Source organism: Eretmochelys imbricata, chromosome 4 (genome assembly GCF_965152235.1).
Source record: "Eretmochelys imbricata isolate rEreImb1 chromosome 4, rEreImb1.hap1, whole genome shotgun sequence".
NCBI classification, from domain to species: domain Eukaryota; kingdom Metazoa; phylum Chordata; order Testudines; family Cheloniidae; genus Eretmochelys; species Eretmochelys imbricata.
Window position 1 is genome coordinate 44,051,985 of NC_135575.1, and position 20,501 is coordinate 44,072,485.

Below are 20,501 nucleotides of genomic sequence, written 5' to 3' on the forward strand. Positions count from 1 at the left end.
TGTTCCTCCTCTGCAGAAAATCTATTATCTCTTTACTTCAGTCCACATAAGCTCTTCCTCTTCAGCTCCTTTATTTACAGTCACCATTTCAGCATCTTCATCAGTTTCAGGATCTGACAAGAAATCTCTGCAGTCATTGGCAGTATCCTCGGTGTGGACCTGCATTCCAGCTGCCCACTTCCTAATCTCTGTTTACTCACAGGTATGGTTTTAATAAAGTAAAGCCAGTGGGCCATATTTATTGGTATAGCCTGTTTTCCACCACACTGCTGATGCAAAGAATTTGTAGAAGTTTAACAAGTGCATTAAGCAAGGTTTATGGCTGCATTGCCTCACCAGATTGGCACAAAGAACCCAGAGCGTACTGGTGAATCTGGTCCAACGTCTGGGCAGTCAGTCTCCAAGGTTTGCAAGTGGAACTGCCCGTCTGCAGGGTTGCCAATGCTGAGGAAGCTATGCATGCTCTGGTCTTGTCTCTTCTCAATCTGAAGAACCGACTGAAAAGTGACCTCAGGTGCCCCTCTTAATCCAGAAAAGACTTGACCAATCCAGGATCAAGGCAAAATACAATGCAACTTCCACCATGAGATTTACCCAAATGCATCAGGCCCAGGTATGAAAAACTCCCCAAACAGCAGCCTAGAAAAAATTCTACACTGTGTGGGAACTAATACTGAAATACTACTTGTGCATGGAAGCAATTCAAACTTGAAGCAAGGCTTTTCTGTAATACAGTAGGTCAGTCAATTCACACAACTAAGCTGCAGGTCCTGAAGTTGAAAAAGATTTAGATTTGTACCCACTCAACTTTCACAGTCAAGTTTCATTGCAACATAGACAATTAAGGCATGGTCTCTAAAGTCTACTAAAGTCAGACTCCTACTGACTTCAGTGGGCTTTAAAGGCTGGCCCTTTGTGGACATAAAAAAGTTCTAACAAACCACATGAACACAGGCTGGACTTGTACCAAGACTGATTGTGGGAACTTTTGCATTGAGTTAAACATTCTCTCTCTTACCATATTTGAAAATAAATATCTTACACTTGCACTGATGAATATCATTTAAGTTTACCTAGTAATTTGTTGTTCTCCATTGCAGTTAGGCTTTAGATACAGTACCACTAAACTTTAGTGCAAAAAATAGGCAATGTAAAAATTATAGTAACATGACCTCAGTCCCTGGAAAAATCATGGAGCAGGTCCTCCAGGAATCCATTCTGAAGCATTTGGAGGAGAAAAAGGTGATCAGGAACAGTGAACATAGATTCACCAAGGGCAAGTCATGCCTGACCAACCTGATTACCTTCTATGATGAGATAACTGGCTCTGTGAATATCGGGAAAGCGGTGGACATGAAAAACCCTGACTTTATCAAAGCTTTTGATACCGTCTCCCACAGTATTCTTGCCAGCAAGTTAAAAAAGTATGGATTGGATGAATGGACTATAAGGTGGATAGAAAGCTGTCTAGATCGTCGGGCTCAATGGGTAGTGATCAATGGCTCAATGCCTACGTGGCAGATGGTATCAAGCGGAGTGCCCAAAGGGTCGGTCCTGGGGCTGGTTTTGTTCAACATCTTCATTAATGATCTGGATGATGGGATGGATTGCACCCTCAGCAGGTTTGCGGACGACGCTAAGCTGGGGGGAGAGGTAGATATGCTGGAGGATAGGGATAGGGTCCAGAGTGACCTAGACAAATTAGAGGATTGGGTGAAAAGAAATCTGATGAGGTTTAAGACAAGTGCAGAGACCTGCACTTAGGATGGAAGAATCCCATGCACTGCTATAGGCTGGGGGCTAAGCAGCAGTACTACAGAAAAGGACCTGGGGGTTTCAATGGACGAGAAGCTGGATATGAGTCAGCAGTGTGCCCTTGTTACCAAGAACACTAATGGCATATTGGGCTGCATTAGTAGGAGCATTGCCAGCACATCGAGGGAAGTGATTATTCCCCTCTATTCGGCACTGGTGAGGCCACATCTGGAGTATTGCATCCAGTTTTGGGCCTCCCACTACAGAAAGGATGTGGACAAATTGGAGGGAGTCCAGCGGGGGCGCAGGGGAACAAAAATGATTAGGGGGCTGGGACACATGACTTACAAGGAGAGGCTGAGGGAACTGGGCTTGTTTAGTCTGCAGAAGAGAAGAGTGAGGGGGGATTTGATAGAAGCCTTCAACTACCTGAAAGGGGGTTCCAAAGAGGATGGAGCTAGACTGTTCTCAGTGTTGGCAGATGACAAAACAAGAAGCAATGGCCTCAAGTTGCAGTGGGAGAGGTCTAGGGTTGGATATTAGGAAAAACTCTTTCACTAGGAGGATGGTGAAGCACTGGAATGGGTTACCTAGGGAGGTGGTGGAATCTCCATCCTTAGAGGTTATTAAGGCCCAGCTTGGGGGGTTGGTCCTGCTTTGAGCAGGGGTTGGACTAGATGACCTCCTCAGGTCTCTTCCAACCCTAATCTTCTATGACATATGTAAAAAAGAGCTCCCTGTTCAAGGAAAAACATTGTTTTACAGCACTGTTTACATAATTCTGTACTTGCTTAGATCACAATCCTGTTAATTTATTTTGTGTTATCTTTGGTAAGAGCAGGCCTTGTGACGATGTCATATGAATATAAAGTCCCATGGACACTTTCCAATTTTGTGATGAATGTTTGGTTTGTGTGCAACTTGATTATCCTAGTATTTATCTGTTTAGCAGAGGTGTGCAGTATGACTTTATATTTTGTTTCTTGTCAATAAGAAAGAACACGGCTGCAGCAATTAGTAGTAATAGTAGCTTACATTTATAAAATATCTTTTACATCAAGAGTCCAGAGTATGCAACAAATTTTTTGGCCCAATATGCACATGCATAACTATTCACAAGATTAGTTCCACTAAAGTTAATGGGCCTACTCCCATGTGCATTTGCAGGACTGAGCATTGATAGATAAGCTACATACCCTGGGCATCTTCAAAATTCTCATTATTTTTCTTTCATTTCACCCTCCACCACTGCTGTATGCATCCACACTTTCTCTCCTGGCTGTTCACTTTGTCTCCTTTTCAACCACTTGGTTTTGAACCTAATTTTATGCCACTCCTTAAGGTTTATCTACACTTGAAAGTGAATTCAGATTCAAGGGGGATATTAATTTAAAGCACAATGCTATTCCTGAACAACTCCATGTGTGGACGCTATTATTCCAGAACAAGAATGCCTTATTCCTGTTTAGCCCACTTCCAAAGTGAATTAAACTAAATTGATTTAAAGCCACTTTAATTCTGAGTGCAGTTTAACTACTAACCCACTTTAAAAGTTAATTCAGATTAATTTTGCTGAGTGTCCCTGTTTAGACAAGTCCTAAGTCTTGGAACAGCCTCATGCTTCCTGGGTGACATGCACCTTTTCCCTTTCTCTTTACACATCTGTTAAAATTTGCTTATTTCAAGAAGCATTCTCATATTGATCTCTTCATCAATAATATCTTTGAACTTTCTCATTCCTGAACTGTGTTCCCATATGGTATATTTGTCAGGTTATAACCTTCATAGTGCAAGAACCAAGTTTTACTGTGTGTGCCGTAAAATATCACAAACACTTAGTACGGTAGTAATAATTTTCACCACAGTTAAAGTGCAGCCACCTCTGAAATGTAATATAACATTTTAGGACAGGAAGTGAAGAACACTATAACACTTCCATGGGAAATTTTATGGAAGCAGAATATAATAGTGGGAACTGGAATTTGGCCAGTCCCCAAACAATGGGATTGGGACTGATGGGGAGATAATTGATAGAGAGGAGCCCCTCCTTCCTCCATACTGAAAGGATTACTTTCTCATGGACTGTTGTACTTGGGGTATTTTAATTGTTCTGGAGATCTTCAGCCCTTCTCATGAAGTAGAGATGTCATCAGTCAAGCTACCCTGAACAACACACTATCTTACTGCTACCTAAGAGTTCTCTTAGAATAATACACATACTGAAAACTCCATTCAGAATCAGTATTATGTATCTTGTAAAGAGTAATGACATAGTATATTAGAATGCAACTCAGTATGGTGTAAAGTAAGAACACAACAAGAAATCTGTTTTAAATACAGTTGATAGAAATGTTCTTTTCTTATTGGACTAAGGCATGTATGGTGAACAGACTGGGTCAGAATTACAAGAGGGTTGCCTTTGTTTTATTCACTGACAGAAAGAAACAAAAGAAACTACATTTACAAGAAAATGACTTCTATGTTAAAAACCTGAAGCCAAGAAATACCATGAAATTTTAGATTCAAGACTGACAGGCAATCCTTATATAGGGCCTGATCCAGTATCCATTGAAATCTGGGAATCTTTCCATTGGCTTTAATGGGTTTTGGATGAAGATTTACAGCTACATTATAGGTTATTTAAAATTAAAACTAATTTTAAAAATCTAATTTAGTTTTTGACTATTGTGCTTTTTTGCATGATTAATGAACGTCACTTTTAGTCCTACTTGGAATCACTTTCTTGTTCTCATGCATTAGCATGGAGATGCTGTCTTTAGATTGTAAATGCTGGAGCTTAAATTAAAAAAAATCCTTTATATTGGAATTTTAAAAACCATGGCAACATTTCTATTTGTCTTGGGTTTTGTAAAGTCTCTGGTTCAACTGTCTTCTCATGCTGGTGTAAATCAGGAGTGATTTTGTGTTAATGGTATTTAACTGCAAATGAGAGCAGAATCAGGCCCCTAACTTTTTACTAAATTTAAATTTGGAGCCAAATTTGACCTGATACAATTTCTTTAAGGAAGAAGGTACAGAAATGCCATAACTTAGAGGCCTATCTCCCCATCATACTTGAAATTTTATTGGCGTAACTTTGTTGGTTACAGGTGTGGGTTGTTTTGTTTTGTTTTTTAACTGATGTAGTTATATTAGCAAAAACCCTAGTGTGGACACAGTTATACCAGTAAAAAGATGCCTTATACCAGTAGAGTTATTCCATGTCCCATATAGGAGTGGCTGTATAGGTATAATGCACCTTTATACCAATAACTTCACTCACACTATGGGGGTTGTACCACTTACCTATACTGGTATAGTTAAAGTGGCACAAATTTTATGAGTAATCAAGCCCTGTTTCTTTGCTTTGGGCAGTTAAGGTAACATTCTGAAGGTGGTTGTATCCAAATGTACCCTCCTTTAAGATGACAAATCCTGTGTGGCATCCCTGGAAAATGGCTTCTTTTAAGATCTTCTGCACTGATCCTTTTAAAGTGTGTGCACATATATATTTTTTAAAAAATTAAAAAGCTATACAGGGTAGTTGCTTTGCATAATGAGGTTTTTTTTTTTTCACAGATCAGCATTTTAAGCGAACCTTGGAAAAACGACTGTGTGATCAGACACTGCACTGCAAGCAAGAATACCCATTTGGTAATTGTAGTCGTGGACAAAAAGCTGAATGCTGTGCTTTCAGTAACTTATCATTGAGACCTTGTGGTTTCTGTGTAGGAGGGTTGTACAAGCTGGACACATTTGACATCCTTATTTCTGAGCTGTGAAATCTGTTCATCTAACTTATGAAAATTACTTCTGCTTTTATTTTATTTAATTAAGTCAACGCCATATTTTCCTTGCATTCAGTGGAAACAAAAACAATGGAAATGTTTTAGGGTATGCTGTGAACCTGCTTTGACCTCCAAAAGAGAAAAGGATGAATATGTTCATTTCTATGATTAACAGTCAAGATGCTTTCCTTATAGAAATAAGCTTAAATAAAATACTATAATCAGTTGATTGGAGAGAGGGGAGCATTTCTCTGATGTGGAGATAGAAGATTCATTACTGTGCCATGTTAGTATCATGTTTTTAATCCTTGATTTTCTACTGTAAGTATGATAGTAACATAGAACCATGTAAATATCTGTAGGTCTTTTAGAGGGCTAAATCTGGTTCTTCATACCGAAAATGGATTACTTTGGGATGGGGAGGTCTGAATAGTCTTCCCATGCTGTAAGAAGTCACTCCTGCACCTCTGTTCTGCAAGTGATAGATCCACTGGCATCAGCCTGTCTCTTCCCCCAGGCCACTCCTACTCTAGCTGCTATGAAGATACATACCAGGAGCCCCCAGAGAGGTGAGATTTGTAGAATGCAGAGCATTTGGGCCTGTGTGGGTTCAACAAATCCTGTCTCCCCTCATTGTCCTGCATAGCAGAACCCCACCAACTGCACCACACCTGGGCCTTCTGCAGGGGCAAGATCAGTGCCCACGCAGCCAATACTCCAAAATGAAGCAATAGAATGAGTTAAATCCTATGCATGTGAAGGAGACCACTCAAAGATTCAAAACAGACCCACAATCTTTCTCGGATATGTCTATACTACAAATGCTACAGCAGCACACTACAGCTATGCTGCTATAGTGTAGACACTAAAGCGAGGGAAGTGGTTTTTCCTGTTTAGTAAATCCACCTGCCTTTTGAGAGTCTGATGGAAGAATTCTCCTGTTGACATAGCTGCATCAGCCGTGGGGGTCAGGTTGACCTAACTACATCTCACAGGCTGTGAAATTTTTCACAGCCCTGAGTGATATAGCTAGGACGACCTAAGTTTTAGGTATAGACCCAGACCGTGGCAAAATAGATGAGGAACTAGCACTTTTGTGGATGTTTCGCCCCATCTGTTTTCTGCCACCTCATCTGTGGCAGAAAAATCCACCTGAAAGCATTAAAGACAATAGAACCCTTTTGCATGCATTTTGTGTTAACAAAGATTTAGAGTGTGATTATCACTGAACAATCATTTTGGAAAAGATGGCCATGAGAAGCTCATGTTACTAACTCTGATTTTTGTATCTCAAACATGCCTTCACAAGTAAAAAGATCAGATATGTTCATTTTTAACTACAAATTTTCTCAATGATCTCAGTTTCAGACATGCTCCTTTGCAGGTAAAAAGATGTGTGTGTTAAGTGTCAGGCTTGCAAAATCTCCCTTGGATCTGAAAATCAAGGGGGTGATACTGCTCATGCTTAATCAACACAATCTGAACAAAGAAATGCACGTAATAGTGGTAAGCAGTTGAGGTATACGGTTGGAAAATAGTAAACTTGCTATATTAAAATATCCATGTGTCAGGGACATTTTTCTTGTGCTACTAACCAAGTACTTGTAATAAACATCTCTAAGTGAGAAACTAAATTTCCTATGGAGACAAGAAGTTTGTCAGTGGTCCAGCTTGTGGAAAAATCATCTGAGACACAGGGATATACAGTGATGGCCAGCCAATCCAAGTCTTATTGAAGTCAGTGAGGTCCTTTGGAAGTTAAGGCTTTAAAAGTAATCACTATGTACAAATGCCTAAGGGCAATGCAGGAGACAAAGTGAAAATCCGCATTTTTCAATATGCTGAAGTACTCTGTAAACAGGTTCAGCGTCACAAGATTCTCTCTGTGTAGTCCAAATGCTCATCATTTCACATCTTGAATACTACACCGGTACAAGTCTCCAGCCTAGACAAATGCACTCTTGCCTCGTTCATCTCCATTCAGAATGCTGCTATAATGATCACTTTCCTGGCTCATTGCTTTGAGATCACCCCTCTCCTTGCCTCCATCTACTGGCTCCCTCTTTTCCATCAGATGAAACACAAACTACTAGTCTTCACTTTTAAGATTTGTGACCAGGCAGGTCAACTCCCACGTGCCCCCTCCTGGCCTTGGGTAACAGTACAAGCAGCCTGCCTCAGTGTCCAGCCTTGAAGTTTTATTTGAACATGCCACCCAGGCTTTTTGTGGTCAAGAATACCTGTCCTTGGGACCTGCATTTATTAATATAGAAATAAACTTCACATAAAATGCAAAGTCCCAAAATAAAGTCTATCCAAACAAAGGTTGTTCTTCCTCCTCCCAGCCTTCCAGTCTGGGGTCTTTCCTGATTTTGCAGGCCCGTGCCAGTCCGAGTTCCCAGGACAATCTGCTTGAACCTGCTCACTTCTAGTTCTGATCCCTGAGTATTCTCCTTTTCACTGGAACCTTCTGCCGCTCTTTATAGGGCAAGCAACTGATCTCTCCCAGGTGTGGCTCCTTAGTAATCAGGGTTAGCTGGCCATAGGCCTTCCAGCCCTTAGGGGCAAGTTGCCCTGTTACAAGATGCTTCAATACTTGTCCCTGCGCCACCTATTATCTCTTTAGGCTATTGAGATGTCCACTCCTGCCTCTGCTCTGCCAGTGCTGCCAGAAGTTTTCGCACATCTGTTTAAATTTTCAAACAAGCACTTTTATTATTTCTCCCAGACTGCCCATCAGGCATGGAAAGAGCTCTATGGAAACATCTACAAAGCCACCTCACTGTTCTTCTTCTAACTCTTCCTTAAAACTCTTCTCCTCAGTGCCTACAGAAAATGTGGTGTGCTGTGACAGGCAGCTTGTGTGCTGTGACCAACGATTTTCCTGCTGCTCAGTTCTGGCTCATTATTACCTTGTGCTCACCTTCTCTTTTGTCTTAAACTGCAAGCTCTTCAGGGTAGGGACTGTCTACTTGTTACATTTGTGTCTGATGCCTAGCACAATGAGGCCCTGTTCCATGACTAAGCACTACTGCAATGCAAATAAAAGTGTTGACCCTTAGAACAAGTGGAAAACCAAAATTCAGGGCCTTGTAGGTCGGTTCTGTTTGAGTGAAAAATCAGTGACCCAGATATCCTTGATGTAATCCATTTATTTACAGAAATATACACAGTCTTCTTTCCATGATCAGAAACAGAGAGCACACAGGTAGCTTCCTTGCTAAACTATCCCTAGGTGAGTCCCTCTAGTCATCACTGTATCTGAGGAGAGGCTGCCTCTCTGGCTCTGCTTTCTTTCAGGATCATACACCTAAAACTCTTTGGCTAATGTACTCACACAGCCCACAACACCCCCTACCCTCTGTATTTGGAATCTCTAGGCTGGCTGGCTGGCTGCGGACATTAGCCTCGAAGATGTCTCTTTAAGGGTCTCTGGGTGGTTACTTCCGTTCCCAATAACCTTAATAAGCAGCCACGAGCCCCTGTCACAACAACAATAATAACCATCACCACTTCGGGATATGAGATGCTGCTTCTGGATCACACGTGAGGAGATGCTGTCCTTATTACTGAGTCTATGTGGCTGAGCTACTAAGTAATAGTGACCTTAAAATAATCACATTAAATTTCCTTGCAGGGAGGATGACAAGTGATGGTCTTGAGACATTGAAGCCTGGGCTACACTATGAAGGTTTACCAGTAAGACTTGCCTTATGGGGGAATATCTTTGCATGTATCCACACACAATTTTGCATCCTGTCAGTAAAACTCTCCTATTCTGTCAGGCAAATTAAACCACCTCGCCATACGACATAAGCCCTGTACCAGCACTGTTCTGTTGGTATGTTGCCTGTGTTGACATTTTATTACCTCATCCAATATAAACCATCCTCTAGCAACAATCACACCGTACCCCGTCCCAGTGACAGTGACGGCTGTGGTCCAGTTTTGAACTCCGCTGCCCAGGGCTCAGAGCATGTGGCTCCAAGGGTAGGGTGGTGCTACAGGGTTTCCCTAGCGATTCCAAACACAGGGACTAGGGGCCTTGTTGTGGGCTGCCAGACCAGAAGCCTGCCGCTCACTGTAACCTCCCCAGCCTGTTCTGGAAATTTCTCTCTTCCTACGAGCCCACCTTTGCAAGCACACCTGTGCTAGCCCAGTGCACAGGTCTGTCACCAGACGGAGCTACGGCAAAGTTCAGGCAAGCCTCATGCTGCAGCCTGGGTCAAGAGAGGAGTTCTGGACTTCATCAGCCTGATGGAAGAAGGGGCAGCGCAAGCCCCACTGCGGAATTGCCATAGGAATAAAGATGTTTGTTCTGACATTACAAAGAAGAAACTAAAGGTGGGGTAGGCCAGGGATAAGGAGCAATGCCAGGAAAGGGGGAAGGGAACTATAGCAGTCCTATCAAAAGGCAATGGAGGTTTCCTGCTACACCTTCTGATATTATGATGATGCTGGATGCCATACTGGGCAGGGACCCCACACAACCACCCTGTGAGTGACAGTGGACTGAAATCCAGAGACAGCAGTCTCCAGTAGCTCACAGCAATGAAGAACTCATACAAAGGATGCTGATCCCATGGAAAGCCAGGCGCTCTTCAACAGCCAGCCAAACCCAACCCAGACAAGTCCTGAAGTGGAACCCACTGATGAAGGGGAAGGGAACTCAGGTAAATGTATTAATTCATGCGGCTTTTTTTTTAAAAAAAGTGTTCACAGGCCCCAAAATCCCCCTCCCCACTTTTTTTTCCTGCCCTCTTTTCCCTCTTAAAATGGTGGCTGAATGCATGCAGGCAGCAAACAAAATAAATTGCTTTTTGGACTAGTTGGTTTATTTTAACATTCATTGGCACTAAGAGGCAAAAAATAAGACTAAATATGATAGGCAACAGAAAAACATTCCCACATGCATGCTAATGTCAGGGTAGGCAGATAGAATGTCTAGCAACATAAGCTGATGTATTCTTGTAAATGGAACAAGAACTACGCTGAAACCTATATGTAAGCGTTAAAATAAAAAACTTAGACAATTTAAAATAATCCTTGCAAGCAATCCAGTAAGTGGTAATCAATAGTACATATTTTTATGAATAAAATTGTAAAGCAAACATATAATGAAAACATAAAAACACTGTGCTTTGTTTTTCCAGGCTGAGTCCAAGTCCAAAACAAATTACTTGCATGCTGATCTTGGATTCAGGGGTAGAAATGCCTTATTGCTGGCTTAGGGGGTTTAGCTTTGAACAGGTTTGCAGAACTAGACCGTGATGACAACCCTTCTTTTTCAGAATTTTAGGTTGACCTTGACAAGAATATTCCGTTTGTCTTCTGGCACAGCCTAGATAAAGTTGTCAAGCGCGTATTCGTTAAGCTCTGACTGAAAATTTCTCAGAAAAGCTGCCTTGTTCCTCACGCTGCAGTAGGGCATCTTCCCACACTGCTCTCAGTGAGTTCTAGTGGCACTGTCACTATGAAGAAACCAGCAACGTACAGGCCAGGTGGCCTCAAGCAGTTGCCTTCTCTGGGCCTTTGCCACCCTCAGGAGTGATATCTCAGCCAGGTTCACCGCTGCCTTTTATAAGTTTTACAATATTTACTGTACTATCCCTACACTTATTACCTGAGACACATGACAGTCCACCCTCACCCCCTTTACTACAGATTTTGAAATATACCCTCATATAATCACCATGCTGGGAGCTGCTGCTATGATTGGTTTTCCTCCCCTTTCTCATCTATCTGCTACACCTTCAACCAAGTTTGGCTTTCCCCTTGCCTTTGTTATCCCCTTTTATGCTCTAGCTCTGCTGAGTACCTCTGGAGGAAGCCCCATGGCTATGCCTCACTGCAAATTGTCTTTAACAAGCAACAGGAAGCTGAAACAATTCTCCTTTTCCCTGATATACTCACATACCTCTATCCCTTGAGAATTCCTTCATTTATCATACCCTACTTCTTCCTCTCTGACATGCTCTGTTGTCTCCTCTATTCCCAGGATCTTGTCAATTATTTTAAAGTTAGGACTGACATATAAGTGGCACAATGACTCACTTCCCTCTTCCTCGTTTCTATTATCCCTTTATCTGACTTATGTGAGCCTCTCACCACACAACCTGTCCCCTTGGCCCCCTCCCCTCCCATATGCTGTCCTTCTTTATTTCATCTCTCAACTTCGCTTCATCCTGGCTTCTTTGCTTTTACTTTCATAAAAACATTTAATCACACTTGCTTCTCCAGTTTCCATCATAATTCCCTCCTCCATTTTACCACTGTGCTCCTTGCGCTTGATTCTGTTTTCTCCAATTCACTCCCTGATTAGTTTCATTCTGGCCTCAGGCCACTCCACACTAATGAAAGTGTTCTAACCAGAACAATACTGGTTCAGTTCTAACACCATTGCAGTGTCAGTCCAGGTCCTTTTAGACTTGATCTGTCTCTGTCTGTGCTCCCCCAAGCATATTTCTTACCTTTAAGAGAGCTCAAAAAATGACATAGCCAAAAGCTTTACAAGCTTATTGAAATAGGTACTCCATAATGTGTATATAATTAAATACTCCTATTGTGTAACTCTGAAATACCTCACAGAAGTGTCTATACCTTCCTTTTACCAAAAGGTGAAAACAATTATCCATTGTAGATGGGGGAAGCCAGTTGGTGTTCAAGACGATGGGTGCCAAAAAAGAGGATTTTTTTTAAAACAAAGAACAATCTGACTGTGATACATCATGGCCAGAGGGCAGCAGAAGAGTGTTAGAAGGGAGCCTTATTCCCTGTAGAGGAAAGAAAGTTTGCTATAAATTAATTAAAGTACCTGAAGCCAGTCACATGATAAAACCTCCCTGCTTCAATCAGACAAGAGGAGGAGTTGAAGCAGAGTGGATTGGTGTTGGAGCAGAGATCAGTTTGGAGGGAAGCAGAGGAGAGTTTGGAGAAGTGCTGCGATGGGCTAAGAAGACCAAGACCCTAGGTAAAGGGACACCTGGTTTGTGCAGAGGGAGGGCATGAAGTCCCACAAGCTGAAGGGCAGGAGAGGGAAGTAGCCCAGGGGAAGGAACTGCTAGTTCTAGTGGTTTACCGCTATCCCTAGGGCCCCTGGGGTGAGACCCAGAATAGAGGACGGGCCTGGGTCCCTTCCTCTCCACTCCTCTCCTCTAGGACACTAATGGGGCAGTTAATACCCTAGTTCAGGGGCAAGAAATGGTGCCCTGAACGCCCCCTTCCCCCCCCAAGAAGAGACCGCGCGAGACCCAGCATAGTAGTGCCGGCAATTTGCCACACTGACTTTCCACCAATCCCAGAGCATACGTATAACTGTGGTATTGCCCACTCTGTTTCAGTTATGAAGGGCAAGTGATTTTGTATGAGAAAGAGAAGTCAGCATATACCTGCATATCAATGACTCACGCATTAGCTACCCAGAATCTCACCTTGTCTTAATTCAGAACACCAAGACAGATTTGTCAGTGTCATTGACACAGGGTGTGCTGCTCCTGTAAGAGCAGGCCAGCCCATCCCTTCTCCAAGTACTGGCTCTTTAAGGCGGGCAATAGGGTAAGCATGGCCTGACCCCAGTTCAGTGAAAAACAAGGGAATTCTGGGAATTGTAATTCCCTGAAGGATGCATGGAAATTGTAGGCTGGGAAACAATGCATCATGGGAGAGGAAAAAAGTATAAGAAGCTTGGTTTACTACTGGTGAGCTTTTTGGTGCGTAACTTGTAATATGTGCTAACTAAGCAGCTATTATCTCAATACTCCTCTGCTGGATATGAGTGAGGAAAAAGCTGCTAAAAGGCACAGGCAAGTGGGACTAGAAGGTGAGGAGAGGGGGCCCCAGTCATGCCCTATTAGACACTCCCATCCACCCAGTTCCCACCACGCAACATTTCCCCAGAGCGCACACAAGGCCTTGCTATACCCCACAAACCCCACTGTCCCCCAGCATTTTCCTTACCTCGGACACTCCCACAAACCTAGCTCTTTTCAAGACACCTCTGCAAACGGAGCTGTCCCCAGCTTCCGATTCCCCACCTCTCCCAGAACTGTACCCTTAGCCACTGAACTCCCCCCCCACACTCTTCCATCCAGATACCTCTACCCCCACAACACCTTGAAAGCCCCACATCATTCACACAAACACAGCAGCTCTGGCTCTTCCTCACCTCCCTCGTGCCAACACTCACCTACTCCCCAGACACCCTTCAACACCAACCCGCCAGCCCCAGCTGCTAGGTTTTGCAAAGCTCCAGATCCAACCCCCTGTACTACTTGGGACCAGATATACGGACCTTAAGCTGAAGTTTATGGTTATATACAATTATGTGAATGTATGAAAATTATTGAATGAACTAATTTGAGTATTTGTAAACTACTTATATAAACATCCCATGGAGTTGTGCAGAACTTGGCAACTATAGGGGAAGAGCCAAGGAAGGAATTGTTTAAACTTGGGATGGCTGAAGATGGTTTTGGGTTGGGAGTTTTTGTTTATCCCAAAAGGAGGGCTCTTATTTGGTTTAACTGGCCCTCCAAATCAATTTACTAGCCCAGGAAGGCCATTGTTGAGGCAGAACCTAAGCCAGCAGCTGTGTACCATCCTGAGATTAAGTAAACTGCTTTTATAGTCGCAAAATGAAATGTGAAACCTTACAGGAGAGACTTTTTTAAACTTAAAATTAATCTTGACAGATGGCTGAAGGCTATTCACAATGGATTTGTAAAAGGCTTGTGCAGCTCAGTCCAAGTCAATGAAGGCATTTTGATGTGGAGATGTTTGAATAAGTTTAGAATTGAGGTACTTGTATCATTTGAATACTATTTACCCACCTCAAATAGGGCAAGAGGAGTTCAACTCACCTTGCTGAGTCAGATCAGGCAGAATTTATAATGGAACTTCTCGTGAAGAAGATTGCTGAAGAAGGCATAATGTGGGGCTCCAGTAGTCATTAACAAAGTGGTAACTTTTAAGACAAATCCCCATTTTGTTGCTACAAAATCAGTTTTTATAGCCAGACTATAATATGGAACACTTTTATAGAGCTGTTTGTCTCACTATTTAACCCTCAAAATGTTCTCTGAAATTTTATAATTATTTTACATATCTGGAAACTGAGGCAGAGAGGTGGAATCACAGAGAAAGTGTGTGTTAGTACCAAGAGTAGAATTCCAGAGTTTCTGGCTTCCATTCCTATGTTCCAGCCCCTGGACCATGCCTTTTCATCAAAGAAATAGAATTTATCTTATTATAAATTGCAGATTGTCTCTTTCATTACAATGAAATAAAATGGATTCCTTCTGAAATGTATGAACATTATTTTTAAAAATGAGCTTTATTCATTTCCACTGACAGGATGGGAACTTAGATAGGCTTGGCAGAATTTTTATATATATATAATTTTGACGGATTTTGTTTTTTAGATTTTTAATAATTTTTTTAAAGATTTTTATCAGTTTAAATTTTCATTTTTGTGGGAAATTATGGGGAGGTCTGTCAGATAATAGTGGGTCAGCCAATAATTATTTAATGACAGTAGAAGTTGAGATTCAAAAAGTCAAAGCTTTATAACCATTAAAATACAAATGGTCAACATCACTTGTCAAAATACACACACTAAATATCCTTTAATCAAATTCAAATAAGTTCTCAAGCAACATTTTTCTTACTTTGCCTATCTGTAAATTTCAGTTATCAATAGAAATATTTTAATTGTTTTGTTTGTGTACAGTGAAATCAACATTTACTGTCATACACCAATAAAAAACAGAATCCTTCTAACCTTGCAACAGAAAGGTGTCTAAAAAAATGTAAAATGTTCTTCAATAGTGTTTAATACTAGTGCTAAATGTAATTGTAGATGCCCTGAACTTGGATCAGTGAAGCCAGTCAGTGGAAGGAGGATCAGGCCCATAATGACTACTCTTCAATCAGGACCTGATCTTGCAAGGTACTGAGACCCCTCAACTCTTGGCCTATAAATAGGAATTGTGGGGTATTCGCAAATTGGGGCTATCAGTCATTACTTAAGCAAAAACCCCATCAAAGTCAGTTCTATATATTATGCCCATATTTTTTTCATTCTAATGAAGTGATTCATGCCAAATTAAAAGTGATCCAAGATCTTAAAAAATAATACTATACGGCTCAATAATGATATAAATAGGTATGAGTCAGAGCAACTGTAAAAAAGTGATTGGCTCAGCCCTGTACTTAGAAAGTATTTGGGACATTATTAATCATTTGGAAGAAGTACAATGAATGGCACAGAAACAGATACAAAAATAAACCACAATAAATGTGGGGTTTAACTGCTCTCTAGTGGATTTGTGAGTAGCATCAGTATAAGCAGGATCTACATTCAAAAAAAGTAATCTCTCAGACATTTTGACATGAAGAAACAGAATCAAGTACTTCCTACACATCTGAGTTCAACTGCTGCTTCTCTCTGGCTATCTCTCTCATCTCAATTTCACTGAATTACAGAAAGGCTAAGTCTGAGTATCAGAACATAGATGTAACTTTTAAAAAATGCTCTTACCATGTGCTGTGGTGAACAGTATCTCGTTATATATTCAGCACAACTATAGGGGCCAATGTTTATCTTAGCTTCATGTTGGAAAATCAGTGTTTGTTATAACTTTGTGCTTTGGAAAAAATAGTTAAAAGTTGTTCTTGAAAATACAGTGCTGATTTTCTTAAGCTAATACCTTAGGGAAAGGACACACAGAGATAAACATCTACTGCTTCTTTGGTATATGTTCTTCATTAGAAAAATAACTTGAACATATATAAAAAAGGCCAGATCCTGCAGAGCCTACTCAGAAAAAAATGCTATTGTTTAAAATGGGAGCAGGGTCAGGTAAACACGGTGTGTCCAAACATAAACCCACATGTGCGTAGGTCTCAGTACTGCAGTGAGAGTAGGGTTGTCATGAACTATACAAGGTAGAGAGGGTCCTGTTTTGAGCCTAAGCTATGGAGTGCTCAGGACAATTCTGAGGAAAGGCTGTGGAAAGATGCCATTTTCCCCCCCATCCCTTTCCTCAGTCCTCGTAAAGGCTGCTCAAATCTGCACTGGCCACTAGCTGTCCGACGAAGTGAGCTGTAGCTCACGAAAGCTTATGCTCAAATAAATTTGTTAGTCTCTAAGGTGCCACAAGTACTCTTCTTTTAGCTGTCCCAGCAGTCTTTCTAGCAGCCAAGGATTGATGGGGCATAGAGACTCCAACTAAACCACCCCAGGCGGTAGTGTAGGAGCTGCTAAAGTGGTTCTATGCCATCCAAAGTTTACTCTTGAAACCTCAAGTAGGTAGGTAAGCCAGATTTAGGGCTGCTTTTCATTACAGTAGTAGCACAAAACCGCTGCAGCACAGCTGAAGGTCTGGTTAGACCTATAGGTCTAACAAAATCTCCAGCAAAATGTATCTACCTTACACATGTTCACTGCTGGATGGGTCATTTCTGGAAAAATTTTAGAACAAATTCTGCAGTTCTCTTCCTCCACCAATAATTTAAAAAAAATCAATGCCATATTTCATGAACAGTCCCACAATACCTAAACTGATGCCTGTTCCTTCTAGCTCACAAGGTGTTACTGTAAATGACAGACAAAATATGTTAATTTAAAAAAATAATGGAAAAAATACCACCTTCCATTTCTATAGTACCTCACTGAAATATGTGGAATTGCCTTACAAACAATTAAGTCTCACTTCACTCCGATATTGTAGAGCAGATAACTAGCACTATACAACTTGTTAAGACAAGTGAATGGAGGTTAAGCAGAGAGGTTAAGTGTCCTTCCTCTTTGTCAAATAGAGAATTAATAACAAAATCAGAAATAGAATTCTCTGCTCTAACTACTGGAAATCAGAAAATATTGTAGGAATAACCTCTTATGTCAATGCATTTTTATAGACATATCTATAGTGCCCTTCAGTGTGAATTCTCCATCACTGGCAACTTTTAAATCAAGTTGGATGTTTTTCTAAAAGAGCTGCTTTAGTTCAAAGAGAAGTTCTATAGCCTGTGTTAGACAGGAGGTCAGACTAGATGATCACAGTGGTCCCTATGGGCCTTGGAATCTATGAAACCATATTATGTGAGCACCTTGGATATTACCTGCAGCTTTTGGGGTTTGATCCAAAACCTGCAAAAGTCAATGGAAGACTCCTGTTGATTTCAATGTATGTTAAAGCAGACCCATAATGAATTATTATTTATTATTATAATAATGCATATAGGCCCTGATTGAGGCTGGAGCCTCCCCCCACCCCTATGGTACTAGGCATTGCAACGAATGCATTGTAACAAAGATTTTCTACCGCAACAAATTTACAATGTCAATAGACAAGACAGTCAAAGGAAACAGTATTATCTCTATTTTACAGATAGGGAACAGAGAAATTAAGTGATTTGCCAAAGATCAAGGCAGGCTGTGGTACAGCCAAGAACTGAACATTGATCTCCTGAGATCTGGTTTAGTGCTTTCATCACAGTATCAACCTTCCTCTCTAACTGAAAGCTTTGTACTCAAACCCAATGTATATCACTTGAACAGTGATAGCAATACAAAGTAGTTCTTATTATACATGTCTAACAGAAAATGTTAAATTTGAATCCTCACAGCATTCTTCTGAAATAGGTAAGCAATATTATGCTATACCCACTTTACAGATGGGAAAAGCAAGTCTCAGAGGGTATGTCTTCATTGTGTCTGGCCGTATGCTTCCCAGCCTGGGTAGACAGATTTTTTGCTAGCTCTATTTGAGCTCACACACTAATATAGCAGTGTGGACATTGCAGTAGGGGCGGCAGCTTGGGCTAGCCCTCTGAGTCCAAGCCCACCTGATCTCCTGGGTCCAAGTTTGGGTGACCAGCCTGAGTCGCTGCTCATGATGCAATGTTCACACTGCTATTTTAGCATGCTAGCTTGAGTAGAGCTGGGAGGTACACTCACAACTGTAATGTAGACTACTGAAGAGGTTAAGTGACTTGCCCAAGGTTACATGCATAGTGAGTCAGTGGTGGAGTTCTTAACTCCCAGTGTCAGGCTAACTTTTGCAGAACATGCTGCGCTTGCATTAGTAAGAAGCAGGGTATTTTTGGTAATAGTGTAAGGAAGGTTTGATTGAGGCTTTCAAATACACTGTCATATAAATAAGACAGCCAGATTTTTCTCTAAGGGATGTAATTTGACTGTGAAGAGCATTCATCCAGCATGGAAAATTTTATCCCAAACAGTTAAAACTTGGCAAAATTATAAGCAAATTAAAACTGTGTTTTACAATGGAAAAAGTGTTGGATAACCTTAACTATAGATGTTGCTGCCTGTTCTGTATATAATAATAGGTTAAGGCTGTTAAGGCGCAGTAATATTTGCACCATGGTTAAGGTTGCATTACAGTATTCAGTTTTACAAGGCACTCTAAACCTTTATTTTGTAAAAAATCTCATTGAAATGGCAAATCTCAAACCACAGAATATAAACTTTGAGCACTATTTCAATTTTTCATTGTGGTTTTATGAAAAATTGATATGAAAAGAATAATGTAGGTTCCGATATCAGTGCTTTTGGTGTTTCCCCCTCACACAGAGGATTGTCTCAGTTTTTTGCAAGAAATTTCAGAACTCTCTGAGATCAGTCTTTTGGTCTCATTATTGCTCTTCATGTGTTGATTCCTTGAATATCATTTACACAGAAGTAGTGTTTGCCTATACTATAGGGTATTTTACAACTTTGTAGCCTTAATGGAAAATATGTGCCAAAGCAAACCCACCAAATTTTAATTTGATGACAAAACTGCCACATCACAAAAGAGGGACTGAAACTATGGCTTGTCTACACAGGGACACTCAGGAAAGTTACGACAAATCAAATAAAAGGGGTGAAGTTAATGCACATAAATTAAAACACATTTAACCCACAGTGGAAGCTATCACTCAGGAATAAAGTGGGTTTAGTTTGCTTTAGCTTAACCCTCAAGCTATAGCCAACTAAAACCACTTTACTCCTGAGACTGAGGCCTGGTCTACACTACAAAGTTAGGTCAACATAAGTCACCTTGCATCAATCTACACTCGTAGATTGTGTCTACACTCAAATTGTCTCCCATCAATGTAAGTACCCCATTACAGCAAGGCAATAACACCACCTCCCCAAGCGGCATTGAGCTATGCAAGTATAGGCAGTGCATGACCTATGTCAATCTTAACAGTCCTCCAGCTGCTGTCCCTCAATGCCCAACACTCACCGCTCTGGTCACAATTGTTAACTCCACTGGCCAGTGGTCACAGAGACTGGAAGCCACCCCACCCCATTAAAAAAAACACACACACACTTATATTTGAAAAGCCTTTTCCAGATTGCCCATCTTGGAAAGCACATCAAGCATCTCTCCCTTTTTGTGTGCAACTACCCAAGCAACCATGCTGGCTACATGCTCCAGATGTGCTCCTGCCTGGAGTAGACAGGAAATATTGGTTCTCCTTGGCCAGTGGGGAGAAGAGGCTGTGTAGGCACAGCTAGGGAGCAGTCATAGAAAAGTAGATAGCTATGAGCAGATTGCACCAGCGACGCAGGTGAAGGGGTACAACAGGGATCAACAGCAGTGATGCGTGAAAGCGAAGGAAGTGTGGCAGGCATACCAGAAGGCCAGGGAGGCCAACAGTCAATCTGGTGCCAATCTGCAGACCTAGCACTTTTACAATGAGCTGCACACCATTCTTGGAAGAGAGCCCACCAGCACCCCACAGACTACCCTGGATATCCCCAAGGAGTTCAAGACTTAGATCCCTGCCATGAACTGCAAGGAGGACAGTGGAGCACATGCAACCCAGGGGAAGGAGAGGGGTCCAGCTATGCTGCAAGTCAGGACCTGTTCAAGGCTCCGCAGCAGTCTAGCCAGTCCAGGCAGCCATGCACATGCAAGCCTGATGCAGAGGAAGGAACCTCGGGTA

At 41.5% G+C, this 20,501-nt stretch overlaps 1 long non-coding RNA gene across 1 annotated transcript in view; it reads left to right on the plus strand.

Moving 5' to 3' along the window:
• The window catches only part of LOC144263534 (uncharacterized), a 130,849-nt gene that overhangs the window by 99,201 nt on the left and 11,147 nt on the right, over nucleotides 1-20,501 (plus strand). The window contains exon 4 of the long non-coding RNA XR_013345830.1: nucleotides 5,335-5,409. This is a non-coding gene — a long non-coding RNA (uncharacterized LOC144263534). The remainder of the gene's footprint in view (nucleotides 1-5,334; nucleotides 5,410-20,501) is intronic.